This window comes from Adiantum capillus-veneris, chromosome 3 (assembly GCF_014529385.1).
Source record: "Adiantum capillus-veneris isolate H3 chromosome 3, ASM1452938v2, whole genome shotgun sequence".
Classification (NCBI taxonomy): domain Eukaryota; kingdom Viridiplantae; phylum Streptophyta; class Polypodiopsida; order Polypodiales; family Pteridaceae; genus Adiantum; species Adiantum capillus-veneris.
In genome coordinates this window covers 179859111-179878199 of record NC_140933.1, presented here as the reverse complement: position 1 = coordinate 179878199, position 19089 = coordinate 179859111, and the positions used below count along the sequence as shown (strand labels likewise).

Genomic DNA, 19089 nt, shown 5'->3' with positions numbered 1-19089 from the left:
TTGACACCAATGTATATATCATCTTCCTCATGCATAATGTTTGATTGTAGCTCTTTATGAAACAAAGCAATATTTTCCTCATTTCGGCTTGTATAAAGACCAGCCACAATATCCAAAGCTTGTTTTGTAGATTTTGGTGAACAAACATGAGGAGTAATGGTGCTCTTTACAAAAAACACAAATCAACACATGAGCCTGTGCATCGTTTACATCCCAACAAGCTTGTTTTGTAGTAGGCAAAACAACTCTAACAACATTCTTGCAGCGAGACCTGCAACATCCTCAATATCAACTACATCCTTAAACCAAGACGTACATCAATTACCTCCATAACATTTCAGACGCCCTTGACAAAAGAACATGTTGCATCATGTAAGTCCACGTAGGGTAATTGTCCCTATCCAACTCGTCCTCAGCAGCAAACATCCTGAACACATCTATGTTGTTGTCAGTCATGGAAAATGTCTGCACCTGATGTGAAAACTACCCAAAATGAGGAGAAACAGAGTGAGACTAGCATGTGCTATATAGAACAACCCACAATAGACTATATAGGACCTGTTATGTAGAAAACGGCACTGACAAAATGTTTTCACTAAGTGACAAAATTGCATGTGTAGGCCTGCTTGTAGTGGAACCGTAGGCCAAAATGAGCCCGAATCAAAAATTTTGTTGACCTATTAACGCCCTCCAGAGCTCATTGAAACCCAAGAAAGCGAGAAGGGGTGTGTTCGAGTTGCTGGCGGCTAAGCCGAAGAAGATGCAACTTGCTCTAATACCAATTGTTGGAATTAGGGTTGCAAGAAAACACACAGATTGGAGAAGACAAAGGAAGCTTAAGGCACACAATAGAGAGTGTACTACTTAGTGTGCAATGGAGAGATAGATAGCCCTAGAGTGATGGGCGTATATACAATGCACGGGGGAAAAAACCTCCTAAAGAGAGAAAAAATGCGAAATCTCTCACCAAGTGTCTCTTCTCAAACCTATAACCTTGGAGGTCTAGTGTGATTGCTATGTCTTGGGACTACCATCACCGCTATATGACAACTGTTTGTTGAGGCTTGTTTTGACTATTCAAGTGCTTGTGGACCATGTTGCGGTTAGCTATAACCTTATGGAAGAAATTTGACCCTAATTTTGGTGCAAGTTTCAAAATGGAAGCACAATTATCTTTTGAGTGTAATTGATGTCAAGAATGCGTTTTCAACAATTCTCTAAAATCTATTTGAGAACTTGTTTGGTAATTCTGCTTGGAATTTTTTTGGAATTACTCTGAGTGGAGTAGTGAGAAATGATGTTTGAGAATGCTTGCACATACTCATGGCCCTAGCCCCTTATGGTTATTTGCAAGGGGAGTATTGAATGTTTGAAAAGTGTTGTTTTTACATATGTTCCGGACCCTTGTGGTTCTTTACGGGGGGAGTTAATGTATGAGTAGTATGTGGCCTCTATATCTCATGGCTCAGACCTTTTTAGGTTATTTGCGGTAGGAGTAATGAGGGACTTATTGAATAGCTCATGACCCGGACCTAGATGGTTATTTGCGGGGGGAGGGTTCATCAACAATTTTATGTTTCTATGTCTTGTAACATGCATAGGTGAGCATTTGTGCTGCATTATGATGTGCCAACCACTTAATATTCCTAATTGGGAAAGATTTCTTGGGTATGTAATTTTAGTGTATCAAGAGACATGTTAGAGATCAACACCGTCTGGGTGTGATGGCTAATTTTACTACATCAAAATATCAAGAGATCCAATCTAGAATGAGACCAAGCTACTGAAGAAAGGATCCGACTTGCAGATCCCGATTGAGGGGCCTAAACCCTAGAAGAAGAAAAAACAGAATCGGCAAGAAAAGAAGAAGCAACAAAAGAAGTTTTACCAACTTGCAAAGTCTTGCCGAGTGGCCTATTTTAAAGACAAGTTCCCACCAACTTACCCGACCCTGTTCGATGTGGCCTAGGGGACATAAATCCATTAAAATAAAGTGGGATCAACACACACACTCAATCGTGTGGAGCATGATGATGTTCCAACAATATGGACGCTCTAGATTTCACACTGACATATTGACGTGAAAGTTGTACAGATTTCCACAAAAACGCAATGGTAGCTTAGGACCATTGTTGCTTTTAGAGTTTGCTTCTTATCATGTAACTGCTTTTGAGAGGCCAAGGGCCTTCAAATATGAGCCAAGGGATCATTCTATGGAACATGTGAAAAGGTGCAAAGGATGGAATACCGGCAATGTACAGAGTTCAAGCAATATAAAGAAATAACAAAAGGGTGTTAGTGTTTGAGGCCACTGCTCTCTTGGGGTGGAACTCTGCCACTCCTTGTCTCGTGTTGTGCATCTCTTTCAATTCAATTATTATTTGAAGTGCTTAAATTTGTTCAGAATGCTCTTTTCCATTAGCACATGGTGCCGTCCCTGTGTGACAGCATGCTCTATTTCTAGAGAGATTCCACACAAACAACTTACTGTGTGTGATGTCCTTATCTCTACACAGTGAATTTTTCATGACTCTTTCCATGATTCTTACTTTGCAAGCTAACATACAGAGGTTTCATAGAGCTATGCATACTGCAAGACATGACATGCAAATTTTCCTCTCATGCTTTGGTGTCTCATTCGATCTCAAAAGGGGATAAGAAAAACAAATATTTCCCTTCGATTTAGAGAGAAACTAGTTGGGTCTACAATGTGTGCAATCAAGGATTTTGCAGGGGTGTTGCACAAGAAGTTGGACCAGTGCCAACTGATGCTTTGTATTTCTATGAGCACTAGTTTGAAGGAGAGATAGTCAAGCTAAAGGTTTTACAAGCTAGAGGTCCAGTCTAGCACTTCAAGAGAAGGAGAGTGACTCTAGACATGTGTCTGTAATTGATGGCTCCTTTGCCCTTGGATGAGTTGCGAGATGGTGTGCAAAGTTTTGCGCATTCCTCTTTTTTTCCAAGAAAGAAGATTCTTCTTTTAGTTAATAAAACTGCCCAATGGACTACAAACTGTCCCTGCTAAAGAGGGCTATGTAAAAATGTAGGGAGACTCTCCCAATGAAAAGGTAAGATATATACAATGATGGCCAAATTAGGATATGGGAGGAGGAAACAAACACATTGGTCTATGGTATTTCCATCTAGTCATGCCATGAACCATGCAATGGATGACTAGTCCATTTGGCGTTGAGAGCCTGAGGTTGCCGCAAGCATGTCTGCACATTAGTTCTATCATCTTCCATAGTAGAGTGACAAGCTCTACTTGGTGTTCGGCAGACGTCGTCTCCGCAAACTTGATCTAAGCATGCATACTACTTCATTTTTGTGCATAATGAAGAAATAAAGAGTCTTATAAGATAAAAATTTTGTTCATTTGTAACATTTGTACATTTTCTTACTCTTGGGAAGTGTTGTAAGCATTGACAAGGTTTAGGTTATCCTTTAATTGTATGCCTTGCATCCATCTAGCATCTTCAAAAGGATAATGTATTGTGGGATAGTATTACCGCCTCTTAGTACCTTGTCTTCATGTCAGAAAATGGACTCGGGCTGCAGTACCTCTCTTGGTCCTCGATATCCGGTGTGTCTTCAATTGTTTTCTTGTGGTGGCTCTCCTTTGTAAGGCTCACCTGAAAAGCATTGTCTATGAGCCAATGGTTGGGCAACTTGAGTTGATAGGCCATCTCATTGATTGGCCTAAGAATTTGGAAGGGACCATAGTACCTTTTTGCTAACTTAGCATAGTACTTTTGGTGTCCCATAGGATTCTTGCCCGTCATGTGCCTTAATCAAGCCTTGGGAAATTTGAGTAAGACCCAATCATTTTCTTTAAAGGCTTGGGCTCTTCTGTGCTTGTCAGCAGCAGTCTTTTACCTTTGTTGTGAGATAGAGATAGCATCCTTAATCTTTTGGAAAGATTCTTGTAGGTCTTGGCTATACTCATCTGCAGCGAAGATCTTCCCGTGCACCTTAAGTAGCAAGGGACTTTTTGACCTTCCCTCAATTACCTCAAAAGGTGCTTTTCCTGTGGAAGTATGTACAATGTTATTGTAGGCATACTCCACTAAGAGTAAGTACTTCTCCCATTGGGATCTTTTATCTACTTCCGTTACATAGGATTTTAGTAGATCGAGAATTGTGAGGTTAGCTATTTCACTTTGGCCATCCGTTTGCGGGTGATAGGCCGAAGATAAGTTTAGCCTTGTTCCTAAATTATCAAAGTGACCCTTCTAGAAATTACTGGTCATTCTAGGAGCTCTATCTGACATTATGGACATTGTCAAGCGATGGTACTTGAAGATTTGTGAAATAAAGAGGGTTGCCATTTGATGGTCTTTGATAGTCTTTCTGACAAGTATAAAATGAGCTTGTTTGTTGAACCTGTCTACTATCGTCCATATTCTTGTATTCCCATGGATATACTTAGGCAATCCAAAGATAAAATCCATGGATATGCTCTCCCATGGTGAATTAGGGATTGGAAAAGGTTGAAGCAATCCAAGATGCTTCCCTCTATCAAACTTTGTCTTTTGGCATACCACACATTTAGAAACATACTCTTGTATGTTTGATTTCATGATAGGCCAATAGAAATATGTTTCAATCCCCTTTAGGGTAGACTGAATCCCTCTATGCCCTGCATAAGAAGGAGCATGAGATTCATACATTACTTTCTCACGTAGTGAGCTAGTAACGCATAGTCTATTGCAATAGAGAAGATAACCATCTTGTAAAGTGGTCCCTCTTTCTTCCCTAGTGCAAGGGCTGAAATCACATCTCTAAAATTAGGATCAATAGCGTACTCATCTATCATAGAAGATAGATCATTGTGAGTTGCTATGGAAACCGCTTTCACTCTCGGCCATTTTGAGAGTGCATCGGCTACTTGATTATGCTTGCCAGCAATGTGAGCAATATGAAAATGAAATTGCAAAAGGAAATTTTCCCACCTCATTTGTTTGTCAGAGAGTTGGTCTGCATCATGAAGTACTTAAAACTTTGGTGATCCGTTCGCAGAATCAAAGGAGTCCCCAATAAATAGTGCTTCCATGAGTCTAAGGCATGTAGAACTGCAAGGCATTCCTTTTCATATATGCCTAGATCTTGCTCAATAGGATCGAGCCTTTAACTTTCATAGCCTATGGCGTGCCCTTCTTGAGGCAAAACAGATCCAAGGCAATCACTACAAGCATCACATTGGACCTCAAATGGCTTTGAGAGATTCGGTAGTGTAAGCACATGTTGAGAGATAAGCTTTTCTTTCAAAAGCATTGTTCTCCTTGGAAGACCATGTATACCTAACGTTTCTTTTGTAGGGTCATGTAGTGGTCCTGCTATTAGTGAGAACTTCTCTATGAAGCCTCTATAGTATGCAGACATACCTATAAAGCTCCTTAATTCATGAAGATTCCTTGGTTTATGCCATCCTTTTATTACCTCTAACTTTGATGGATTCATTTGGATGCCATCTTGAGAGATTATGTGACCTAAATACTGAATCTCTTGTAAGAAAAAATCACTTTTCTTTCTATTAACAAAAAGCTTTTTCTCTCTTAGAACTTGAAATATTACCTGGAGGTGTGCTTGTGTTTGTCTAATGAATTAGAGTAGATGATGATATCATCAAAGAACACTGTAGTAAAGGTTTGGTAAGGCCTGAATAGCTTCTCCATCAAGCAGTTGAATGTGGCTGGTGCATCGGTCAAGCAAAAAGGCATGACAATGTATTTGTAAATACCAAACGTCGTTCGAAATGTGGTCTTTACAATGTCTTGATCAATTATCCTTATTTGATGATAGCCACTTTTTAGGTCAATCCTACTGAAGTAGGTAGACCCTTGTAGATTATCAAATAGGTCTTCTACCCGTGTAACGGGAAATCTATTCTTGATAATGATCCTATTTAGTGCTCTATAGTTGACACACATACGATATGTGCCATCTTTCTTTTTCACTAGTAGCACAGGAGAACAAAACGGAGATGAGCTAGGCCTAACCATGCACTTCTCAACTAACTCATGCACTTGCCGCATAATCTCCTCTTGTTGAGCTTGAGAAACTCTATAAGGAGGTTTGTTAGGTGGTGAACTTCTTGGAAGAAGTACAATTGCATGGTCATCATTGCCATGTTTAGGAGGTATCTCACAAGGGATGTTGTCAATAAAGACATCTTAAAACCCCTTGAGAAAATTGGATAACTCTAATTCCTTTTAATTTTGTATATTTTCTTTTGCTAAAACATAAGGTTGTGTATGTACAATGGGTATAGTGTTACCCATTTCCTTAGCATCTATATACATATCTTTTTCCCTGAACATAAAGGAGATTCTCCTTTCAGGGAATTTAACATTGGCAGCCATGCAATCAAACCATGGTGCCCCTAGGATTACATCCTCATGCTTGAGAGGAGAGATAAAGAAGTCCTCTTTGTCCACATAGCTTTGGACATGGAGCCTCATTTTCCCGATTAAGGGAGTGACTGAAGCTTCTTGCCCCTTGAAAGTAATGTTTGCGGGTAGGACATCTCCCATCTTGTAGGCTTGTATGCCTAGCTTGGTGTCTAGCTCTATAGATGTAAAATTGTGACTAGAACTAGGGTCAAAGAGAATAAAATCATCATGTTCTCTTACCTTTCCCCAAGCATGGCATAGAGGAGATCCTTTGTGATGATTTTTCTCCTCTTGGATTTCGACCAAGGTAGCTAAGGAGGATCATGGCGGTTGTTCTTTTGGGGACAAGCGTGGTACACATGCCCTTATTTGCCGCACTTGAAACACCGGTTATCCTTGCAATAACTCTCAATCTCTTCAGGAGAGAGTTTATTTTTGCCTTTGTAACCTCCCTTCTCCTTAGCTTTGCTGGAATTGGGCTTAGGAGACTTTTGGACATTATCCCTCCCCTTAGGCTCAGTGGAACCCTTTTTTAGGGGCTTAGAATTCCTCTTAGCCCTATTTTTGAATTGATTTGAGAGGACACCATAGTATGATGTATTTCCACCGATATGGTGTGTGGCCTGTGGGAGTTGACATACTCTGCCATTTCTTCGGTTAAGCCCGCACAAAATTCCCGCTTTTTCTCTCCACAATTCAACTTTTTTGAAGACAGTGGCTTTGAGTTTAGGTCCCAAAACTTGTCTACATATTTGTGGATGGATTCATAGAGAGAGATTCAAGATTCCCATTCGATGAGTAACTTTGTTTTGCATCGGTGGCCAAAAACTCTTCAACTGAAGCTCTTAAATCTTTCCATTTGTGGATCTTTACATTAGGCTCTTAGGCTAGACCACCATTTTTGGGCGACTTTTGAAAGTGCAAGAAGCTACATGGCATAGCTTAGAGGACTTCGTGAAGCCCTCATCTCCGAGCGCCACATCAAATTGTTGGATAAAGGACAAGACTTTGTCTGTAGCACCAAAAGTGCCATCGTAGGTAAGGAAAGAGATGCTCTTCCCTCCCTTTTTGAACTTCTTGAGCTTGGATGACCTCTTCCACGCGGCATAGGATTTCCTATGGCCTCTTCTTTTTGATGGTTCAAAGGTTGCACCATCACTTTCTTCAAAAGATGAAGACTTTTAGGAAGATGGAGAAGAGGGTGACCTCTTTCTTGCCTTTTTCTTTCCTTGATCTTTGTTGTCTTCACCATCACTTTCATAAGAGGAAGAGGATGAAGAAGATGGAGAAGAGGGTTTCCTCTTTCTCGCCTTTTTCTTCTCTTGCTTTTTGTCATCCCTCTTTGAAGTATGGTGTGGAGAAGTATGTGATGGTCTTATGCATGTTGGAGGCAATGGAGAGCATTTAGCCCGCCATCTTCGTGGAGCCATCTCTATTGAGGTGGTGGGAGACTCACTTCTTTATCGTTCCTTTGGTAGAGGCTCTCGAGTTCTCCTTTGAGAAGGAGATGCGTCATCAAGGAGAAAATTTCGGAGCCCTTCATAGTGATCCTCTTCTTCTTCCCGAATCGGAGAGAGACCTCTTTTGTAAGTCTTGCAAGGAGGCTTCCTAGGTGCTCTCTCGTCATGGTGGGGAGCTTGGAGAATCCCATGGTCACGAAGCTGCCATTGCACTTCACTTTGGAGGGATGGATTGCCCATGGCTTATTGAAGCCTAGAAACAAGATAGTTAACAAGCATTGGGGCATCATTAGTAGCTTGCTCATTAGCAAAATCAAAGTTATCAACATTAATTTCACTCTCTTTACTATTTTCAGCCATTCTAACAACTTTTTGGTGTAAACTTTCTAGTTGTACTTTGGCACTTCAAGCCCTAGTTGTTACTATACCAGTGGCTTGAATACCATTAATTGCAAGGAATAGAAGAGAGGGTCATTGAACACCAAAAACACACCGGCTCCTGTCAAGCTTCTAATAGCTCAATAGTGGTTAAGCCGGAGGCAAGCGCCATAGGACTCCACTATTAAGACCATAGCTCTTGACAGTGATGCCCCGTTAACTGCACAAAGGCAGGCGCACTGCAAGTCTGAAAATCCCTATTCTACTTACTCACATGCAATTAATAGTACCAACCATTGATTGCTAGCTTGAGGACCTCCCTTCTTGAGCAAGAAAAGAGAAACCTTGTGCTCTGATACCAATGTAACATTTACTAGTCTAGTAACTTGTGTGTAGCGGAAAATAGCATGAGCATGGTGAGCATTTCATTAGAATAGATTCCTAATGAGAATAACAAGAGTGCTTGGGTGGAGAGAGCAACAAAAAGCGTTGACACCTAGTTAGATAGCATGAACAATACTTCAAAAGAGTGAGAATTAAGCAAATGACAACAGTTGAGGACTGGATTTGCATGGAGCCGGTCCCCCCTCCAAAAGGCTTTGTATTATGGTTTTTCCCATCAAGAGAGACATTTTACAATACAATACTTTGTTTTCCTTAAATTCTAGCTAGTGCAATGAAGATGGAAACTTCATGCACTAAGAAAAACATTTATTGAACACAACATCAATTCCCTCACGGTCTCAGACCCAAGACCTCACACACCTTTGAAGATGGTGAGAGCTAGCGGGGTATAAGAGTAGATTTAGAGGAAGAAGGAGTATTCTTACAAGAAAGATGTACATCTCCTCACATAATCACTCATATTAGCATATCTTAGCTTAGTGATTAGCATGGTAGAGGATATGAGCATGCATTGAAGCTTGGCTCTTGGTTGGATTTGCATCACAAAGCCAAGAGTTGTTGGTGTAGGCCTCCCTTCTCACAAGCTTGGAGTAGGTGATAAGCTTTCCATTAAAGCTTGAGAAGGAGAGAGGGTATTCTTACTCCACACATGAGCTAGTGTGAGTGTGTAGGTGATAATGCCTTTGAAAAATCAGCCCCCCTCTCTCTCTCTTGGTCAAGCCCTCTTGCTAGCATCCTATTGGTCCTCCCCAGGCTTAGCCAATGGTAATTAAGCAGCATAAGTGATAGCCTTCTGACATGTCCCCCTTTTCCCATTCTGTGAGAGATTTAGGTAATTAATAAATGCAACTAAACTCTCATTGGACCCCTTTGCCTCCCGGCCAATAGGAATCACGCAAGCCATTTGGCTGTTGAATGCTCATTGGACCCCTTGGGAGACTGTCCAATAGTCTTCTAGAGAGCTTAACTCCCATTGGTTCTTTTATTAAGTGTTTTTAAATTAATTAAACTAGATTTACTCTAGCCTAATTCTCATTGGTCCACCTCCAAGGCCATCCAATAGGATTTGAGTACACCTTGAGGGCATCTGGGCTAGGGAGCTGACATGTGTCCCTCATTCACTTTGTGTAAAGGGAGCTTGTGTGTGTGTGTGTGTGTGTGTGTGTGTGTGTGTGTGTGTTTCTCTCTCCTCCCCTACTTGCAAGGCTCGCCCCCTCCTATGTAGGGATTGATAAAGACTTTTTGTGACACACACTAAGCACCCAATTTCCCTAGCGTTTGACCTTTGGAGACACCTTTGAATTTTGGAACCTTAGCATTTTGGAACTCTTAATGGGCTGCACCTTAGGGTCTTTTAATCCCTATTGCTGTAGATTGCTATTTTGCAGATGGGTCCCCCTTTGGATCCCTATTTTCCCTCCTTTGGATCCCTACCAATATTCTAGCTTTTTCTCCCCCGGCACTTCCCCATATTAAATGATCATTTAGGAGAATTAGATATAATTGCTTATTATGACACTTACTCCAGGCCTGACTCCTCTTTGATGATGTGGGTAAGATCACCGATGTCCAGCTCTTGGGAGGAGGGTACTATTAGATAGAGTTCAAGTGTCTAGAGATGACATCTAAGGTGATTTCAATGAGCCTGCTTGGTATCCAAGGAGCTCAAGCCTACTGCAGACGATGGCATCATGGTTTTGACCAGACTATAAATGTGCTTGAGGAGGAGGTTGATTTGCCTATATCGGTTTTCTTCTTAGGCATGAGGAGAGAGTACCTTCCTCTTCTCCCCATGTTTGAGACAATTTTGGAGTCTCCGCACATTGTAGCTTTAATTGTGTGTGGCCAAGGCCATGGGTTTACCTACTGTGTGGGTTCTTGTTCAAGGCACACACTCCCCCTCCGAAGAAGATGATACTTCTACCTTGTGTGAGTAGGGGTTGGATCAGACATAATGTGGAGTATTTGGGTCTCCTAAAATAGTGCTTCATTTGCAGACAAATGGGCCACTTTGCAAAGGCCTCAACACATTCTAGGGATCATACAACTGACAATTGGCAGCAGGTGCCTGTTGGTCATGGTGGTTGCGAGCGATAGGGACAAGCTTGCTACACTACTCCCCCTCGTGGCCGACCTCTTGCAACTTAGCAACATTAGGTTCCGACAGGGACCTTTTTGACCCCCTTCAGCAAGACCCCCAGAGCAGACTCGGTCCTCTTCAACTCCTCCCCCTCCTCCTCCTCCTCAAACACTGCTGCGCTTTGCCTCCCCCGTCCCCCCCCCCCACCTCGTCCACCTTCATCTGCACCTGCCACTTCTCCTCTCTCCCCGGTGGGGCACTCAGCCTCATCTTCCGACCCCACTGCTACTCCTCCTAAGATGCAGGGGATTAGACACATGTCAATAGCAAGGTGCTCTCTTGGTGATGCTTTCTCCCGAGCCGTGTGGCTTAGGAGGGACAACCCCATTTGAGGCTGCTGCTTTTGGGTCAGACTTCCCCCTTTTGATGTAGTCCCTCAAGGGTTTACTAGCTTTGACATTTGCAGACAATGGGACCTCTTTGAATATAGTCTCATGTGATTCCTCTCCCACCACCGGAGGAGGCTTGCTTTCCAGTCCACGTCCTCTTTTTTGCTCAAGGCAATGAGTCTTTGGATCCATTGGTAGGTTTCTCCTTTCCGCCATGTGGCAAGGACCCTATAGAGCGGACCCTCACACAGCTCTTGGCTAGCTCCAGATCTAGGCCACTGAGTTCTCACACCACACAGGGGACCTAGGGGTGAAAAACCCGGTATAGACACTTTGGCCTTCAACCAAGTTCAACGTGACACTGTTGCATGTAGCAAGTTGCAGGCACATTGTGGTGATTTGTTAGATGACACTCATATCCCTCCATGCTATGTATTTGTACATGAGGATTCTTCGACAGAGGATGTAGCCCTATGGGCTGCATGCTTGGAGTGGGCCTGGGTGGGACAGTCACTCCAAACGTGCTTTTCTAGAGGTTGCTCGGATGTGGATTACTCCCTTTCAATACAACCTCAAAGATAGCGAGGTTGGCTAGTATTGCAACATCTATTTTCTCTCATTGAGCCCATGAGAATTGTCTCATGGAAGTGCATGGATTAGGTGGTCCCCAATTTCAATGTCAGATGGGGGGGTCAATTGCATCAGGAGCTTCATCGATGCCTGTGAGTGGTGAGATTGATATTCCTAGGAGTATCATCTGTGTGAGATCCACATTAGACATGCTGGTCAATTTTGCATGGTCGCTATGAGGTGTTTTGGTGAGCTCTATTTGGACCTTGAGGTATCGGAGGCGGGGTATATATGACTATTGTGGATTCTTGAAAGGAGGCCATTGTGGTCAAAGGTATTATTGTGCCAGGTAGATCTCAGTGGGTTACTATATAGATTCAAGGTTTCCTCATGGGTTTCCTGAACATTTACACGCCCAATGTGGCAAGTGCATGTGCTGAGTTTTTGTCTCATGTTGTCGAGTCTTTGCCGCATGTAGAGAAATGGTGTGCTAGGGGGGACTTCAACATGTTGGAGGACCCCTCTCACAGGATAGGAGGTGGCCATGCTTTATTGCATGGGGCGGAGTTGGCAGCTTGGGATCGCTATGTATGACTATGGGGGTTTTTTATGTTTAGCAACACTCAGGTTTTGTGAGAAATGTCAAAAGAAAAGAACAGACTGAACAAATTTTAAGCACTTCAATAAAAACTAAATTGAAAGAGAGAGAGCACATGCAACACAAAGTGGAGGAATTCTACCCCAAAGAGTATTGCCCCAAACCTTGGCTCCCCTTTTGGTATTTCTTTATATTGCATCAAAAGAGTACAAGCCGGTACTCCATCCTCTGCTCCTTCTCCCGAGAGAGTGCCAGAGAATGAGCCCTAGCCTCATATTTAAAGGCCCTTGGCCATTAAAAGCAGTTTACATGAAAAGCTTTTTAAATTCAAAAGCAACTAGTCCAAAAGCATAATGGCCCGAAAAGCAGCCAGCACAATCTACAAAAACTTTGTACAATCTACCACGTTAGCAAAGCCAATGCAAGGTGCAAAAATCCATACAATCTACCACATCAATACAGATTAGCATGAACTATGGAAATCTGTACATCTACTGCTTTTTCTTCTTCATTTAGGGTTTAGGCCCTGGGTCAACATCTGCAAGTTGGTTCCGTTCTTCAGTGGCTTGATACGCAGCAATTTAAGACAAAATATCACAAAACTACTGACGTGTCAATTCACTGAAGAACAAACAACAATAGAAGAAGAAGTCCTACCAACTTATGGGACCCCGTATGATGGGGCCCAAGTGACATAAAGAAATTAAAATAAATCTAGACCCTCACACACACACAAAAGATAGCATAGAAATTGATGACGTTGGAGAGGGGGAATGGGGGAGCACGCTCGGCACAAACAAAAGGGCCTCTCTATAGCTCAGGGTATCCACAATCCCCTATCCTTTTGGAAAACAAATTCAAAACAACATTGCACACTAGGAGACCACTGCCTGCTCAATTTCCACTGTTCTCACACTCCACAAACCCACCACACCAAGCGTACCTACTACCAGGGCATGTCTCTACCCTTACACACGCTGGTGCAGCTCAAATATGTTGACCCATGGAAAGGCTCATTGTGGCAGGTGTATGGTAGTAGGCAGTGTCGCGACAATGTGCTTGAGCCTGTCTTGGGCACCAAGTGTCACAGGTACCGTTGGATGTGTATGCTAAGTCGGCCATTTAACAGGCCAGACATGGTGCAAAAGATTTGCGAGTCACAATGCTTGAAGATGCACGAAAAATTTTGTGAGGCGTCGTACATTGTGGCAAGGGAGGAGAATATCAACGAGGTGATCTCTTTGGTGTTCAAAGATAGGTGGGGCCGCCATTGCAGTAGAAGGCAGCCGCGGGTGGCCAGAAAGTAAACGCTAGGAGGGGACCAAGAAGGCGGGGGGGCCAACAGAGAGCAGCCAAGAGGACCAAGGACAGTTCTCCAGACAGGGATGAAGGAAGAGCAAGTGACGGGGCTGTAGCAAGGAAGGGCCACGTACCACCATCAAAGGGTAGAGAAGAGATTGATGCATGCCGTGAGGGGGTTGGAGCACTACAGAGAGGGTCCTAGAACAAGCACAGAGGGAAGAAGAGCCACGGAGTGCTGGCCGTTGTAAGGTAGAGGATGAGTGGGAGCACCGATTGCTAGAAGGCCGTGAGGAGCTGCATAACAGGTAGGGGGACCACCTGGGTGTCGGGCATGAGCTACAAGGAGCTGCGAGGGTCGCCGACTCCACGGTGTAGATCAAAAGGGAGTATGAGGTAGGTATATTATATGCTGGGTGTTTTTTCCATTTCCCCTTCCCATCAGTGGTGCCCCCACTCAGGATATACTGATTGCTCAAGTGATGGTGTGGTGTAGTAATATGGTGCCAGATTTTGAGTTGGTGCTCTCAGGTGAACAGGATGCTGAAGATTGGATCTCAGATGTAGAGCTCTGGATGTTGTCGATGTGGATGGTGACCGATGAAGCCAAGGCAAAGGCTGTGCCGCTGGTGATGCGAGGGAAAGTCAAAGCTTGGTTCGAGGGGTTGGAAGTTCTTGATCGGCAATCATGGAAGGTGATTCGAGCTTGATTTGTCAAAGATTTCCAGCAAAGGCTTTAAACTGTAGAAAAGTGGATTCTCAATTAAAGGCATTAAAGCAAGATGTGTCTGAAGACTTCAGTGTGTTTCTAACCAAGTTTGAAGAGATATGGAAGCAACTAGCTACTGCTACCCAGCTGCAAAGTGGATATGTTTTCAAGATCTAGAGGTTCATGGCGTGCTTGCATCCGAGGATTAGAGACAACGTGGAAGCCGATGCGGATACCTATGAAGACATGGTCTATCTGGCAAAGATCAAAAGTAGATAGGTTAAGCGGAAATTCAAGCTGGGCGTGTTGAAGCCAATAGATTCTATGCCTGTTGTTGCAGAGATAGCCAAGTATTCTTTGGTCCAACCAACGGTGTTTCCAAGTGTTTGAAGTGCAAGGTCTGTCGAGTAAGGCCTACTGTTGACTATGTTCCTTGGAGATTTCTAGTTTTTGATGTGCATTTATTGAGGGTGTATGAGCTTGTCAATGAGGAGAAGCTCCAGATTGCGATGAACCAAGATTCGGGGAGCGATAGCAGATATGGAGGTTCCGATGTGGATTGAAGAGTTAAAGCCTCTTCTTGTGGAAAGTTTGTATGAAAAACATAGCAGAATGCAATTAGGTTGCAAATACCAAGGGTTCAAAAGCTGATGAAGAAAGTGACCAAAGCTATGGTGATGGTCAAGCTTTTGTGGAACAGCGGGCGAATGAAGATGCAGATATGCAGTCGCTATATGATGCCTATGATGATGAAGATACAAGCTCGAGTAGTTGGGAGACAAGCGAAGAGGATGGAGCATATGAGTCCACATCCTATGGCAGGGGACGGAGTCTGATGAGCCTAAGCTGGTAAAGGTAAAGTTTCCCTCTTATGTGTATGATGATATGGTAGTAGCCCATGTGCAAGAAGAGCAGGTGCTCAAAGAATAGCAGGATGCAGGTGAAGAGCAGTTTGTTGCAAAGACCAGGGGGTTGGGCAACCATCTCTCGTGCCTTGTGATGGTCAGGGCATATTGACTGAAGAAGAATGTCTTGATGAAGATGATGGGGATTTGATGAGCCGGTGGCCGATGTTGATGACGAGACGCAGATTTTGATTGCTAAAGCGATGGCGAGGATACAGGATATGCAAGGTTGTGTGCCTGATCCAGTGACGTTTGAAGCACCTACAGATGAAGTGGCTATGCAAGCGCCGCTATGCCAATTGTTTCAGGTTGTTTTTCTTGAAGACATGGATACTATGGAGGAGTCTCTAGCCGATGGCTGGGGAACACAGGATACGGAAGCTGTGTAGGGTGTACAAGCTTGTTTTGGGTGGGGAAAATGATTCATGCATGCAGTTTTTTGAAGGATGGTGTTATCGAGCTTTACAGGAATGGTTGGCTTACAAATTTATAGGTGCAAAGCAGGGGTGGTGTGCATATGCTTTACAGATGGATGATGATGAGCAATACCATATCTTTGATCTAGGTGGAGTTTACACTACGCTTGGGGGAAGCCTGCGGCTTTCCATTTGACCCGTGCGGGCTCTACAATAGAATCTCTCTCTATCTATTGTTGAAAGGACGCCCTTTCAACAACGTTTTCATAAAGATTCCATTAAAGATTCGTCAAAGATTCTATAAAGATTCCACATGAAGATGGTGATGAAGTAATGAAGATGAAGATGGATGCTGCAACATGAAGATACGAGTTCATGGACGTCATCGAGTATCCGTTATTATTATTTTGAGCCATTACGGCCACTTTTGTTTTGTTTACGGGAACCTCATATTATAAATCGGCACTTGTATTTTGGCCACAGATGCTTGTATAATGAGTAAAGCCAACTCAGTTTCTTGTAATTAAGCTCTGTAGAAGCCTAGGGACAATTCAGGTCATTTGCCGGACATTAGGTTTGAAGGCTTTGTATATAAGCTAAAACCTAAGTCTTTGTAAAAAACACATTACGTTATCTCAATTAATATTTACAGTCGTGGGTTTTGCAGCACATGGTAGTGAGCTTCACGCACACACACCGTCGCACACACTAATCACATTGCAGATATGAGAGTAGGAGCGAGTTAGCATCGAGGAGCTCTCCGTGTCAACGCAAGCAATGCAAGCGAGGACCACATCGCGAGCCCACTGCTACGAGCTATATTTGGTCATAAGTACCTCAAACGACATCTGTTCTGAATGATCAAGTAGTCATTAGAATCAGGGCGAGAAGCTCTTCGTGTTGATGTCTTTGTAGATCAGTTTCGAGACACTATGGAAATTGATGTTTTGAGTCTATCGCGATAGCGATTAGAGGTCTTACAGTTATGGTTTTCAGGGTTTAGGTGTTTGGCCATATATGGATATGTCCTTGTGAGTCTTGCCCTCCAATTTCGAGTCATTCCGATATGATTTGAGACTGTTTCGAGCTTGTAGTGTTTCGTAGGATGCGTTGTCTGTTTCTTTGCTTTATGGTAGTGTTGTGGTAGGATTAGTGACTGTAGAGTGTTGTTCGTGTCTAGCTCAGGGTTGACAACCCAGAGATTTCCTCCATGCCCTAGTCGGGTCAGCTACGTCCTCGGATTGACAGTTTGTTGGTCTGTGTTCTCGCTGTGCTCCATCGTCCATCGCGGCGTACCCGCTAACATTGGCACCGTTGCCGGGGAAGAAGCGCCTAAACTAGCGTAGACCGCATCACTCGTGTTTGATAGTATAGCATTTCTCTAGAGTTTTCTAGAGTGTTGTCACCCTTTGCCTTCTTAGTGGGAAGTCAGAGAGCAGATCTCTTGATTGAGGGATAGCCAGGGAGCCTGCGTCTCGCCGAGGTGGTCCACCATGAGGTTGAGGTATGGTTATATCATTTTGTTGTGTGTTTAGATTAGGTTCTATAGTTCGTGTATTTGGTTCTGACTTATGGTTGTGAAGAACTTGAAAGAAAAAAAAAATGCAAAGAAAAACGCAAAAGGTAAGCAGGAGGCTGTTTGCTTGCTAGAAAGCAAAAACAACCATTCAACCATCCAAAGTAGGACTTTCGGTAGTGTAGGACATCTGATGTTGATCTAGAGCAATTTTGACATGAAAATGTGCTTGAAAACACAAAAGGCGAAATTGTGCTGATTATGGTAAAAGTGCTCTAAAATGGTCGGTTGAAAGCCGATTTGAGTGCTTGTTTTTGCATTGGAGACCTTAAGGTGGGGGGAAAACAGAGATTTGGTCCAATAATAATAATAAAAAAACTCTAAAAACCCAAAAAAACAAAAATCTGAAACCAAATCTGTAATTTTCAACAAAAAAAAGTTTGACCTCAAGACCTTGTTTTGCATATGCTCTACAGCTTGTATTTGAAATTTCAAAGCATTTGCATCAGTGCTTGTGTATCTAAGTGGGAATTTGCTTTTTCTGAGTGTAAGGAAGTGAACCTCAAGTCTGGTGTTTTGAGTCAGACTTCAGAGACAAATTGGGTAAAGGGACTTGACCAAATTTTCAAACCTTGTGAAACTTGGTATACATGATCTACAGAGGGTAGGGAACACATCTGTGAAGAGAAAATTTGAAAAAAGTTTCATTTTAGCATACTTGGTGAGTCTATCGCGATAGACAAAGAACCCAATGATAGAAATTGAATTTTTCAAAAACCCGTGTGACATAGCTTGGAAAGGTGCTATCAAGGACACATAAAAATTTTGAAGTCATTTGGACATCAGAAAGTGCGGTCTGAATTGGAGGACTCATTTGAGAGGCATTCAGCTTGTGAGAAAAACACCAAAAAATGGTCTAACTTGACAAAGTAAAATCCAAACCACTTGGAAAAATTGGCAGGAGGACTAAGAGAAGGAACTTGATTTGCAATTTTCACTGTAGAGGTCTTTTAGCAACAGTACGATACATAGAAATTTTTTTCCTATGTAATTATAAACAGACCACATAAATGAAGTCATTTGGACATCAGAAAGTGGGTCTATTTGAGAGCCTAGAAAACACCAAATCTGGTCTAACTGACGAATCCCCCTGAAAATTGGCAGGAGGACTACTTGGCTGGAGTCTCAATCAAAGATAGACTCAAAGCAGGGCCAAAGAAATTGAAATTTTCAAAACCCTCTGGAGCATAGCTTGTTTAGCCTCTCAGGAGGTTACACACAAAATTTGGTGGATTTTGGACATTGGGAAGTCATCCTAAGTCTCTTTCTAAACTCAGAATTCTAGAGTTGGAGTTAGAGACCTAAGAAAAAGTCCAAAACAAGTGGAAATTGGTGAGCAAGGTGTACACAGCATAGGGAAAGTGGTAAAGAGAAATCTGGGAAATTTTCAAAACTGAAGAGTCTGTTGAGTCTATCACGATAGACTGAGGCTTTTTCCCAGAAATTGAAATTTTTGAAAACTGACCTTATAACCTTGTTCTACATGTTGTTGTGAGCCTATGGTTAAAATTTGAGTGAATTTGGAGTATTGTAAGTGCATCTAAGAGGATTACTTCATAAGATCAGAAAAGAGGCTGTTGTTTGAAGAAAGTGACAAAGGAAAAGTATTCCAAATTGGTTGAAACTTGGTGAGTAGTATCTCAAGAGAAGGGGGAACTCAAATCTGTGAAAACAGTTGAAAAACTGTATCCCAGTAACACTCTGGTGATTCTATCGCGATAGACTCAGGAATTCACTGTAGAAAAATCAAAATTCAAATCTGACTTCATATTTGGGTTTAGAAAGCCCATTATACCCTGTACACAAAGTTTGAGTGCATTTGGACATCTGCAAGGGGTACTTGGTGAGTCTATCGCGATAGACAAGTCAGGAAAAATTTTTGAGAATTTTTTTGAAACCAAGTATACCACTA

The 19089-nt window shown here is 42.6% G+C and overlaps 1 pseudogene; it reads left to right on the top strand.

Moving 5' to 3' along the window:
* The first annotated feature begins 14053 nt into the window (after window positions 1-14053).
* Window positions 14054-15133, top strand: LOC147462258 (uncharacterized; annotated as a pseudogene).
* Window positions 15134-19089: the final 3956 nt, after the last annotated feature.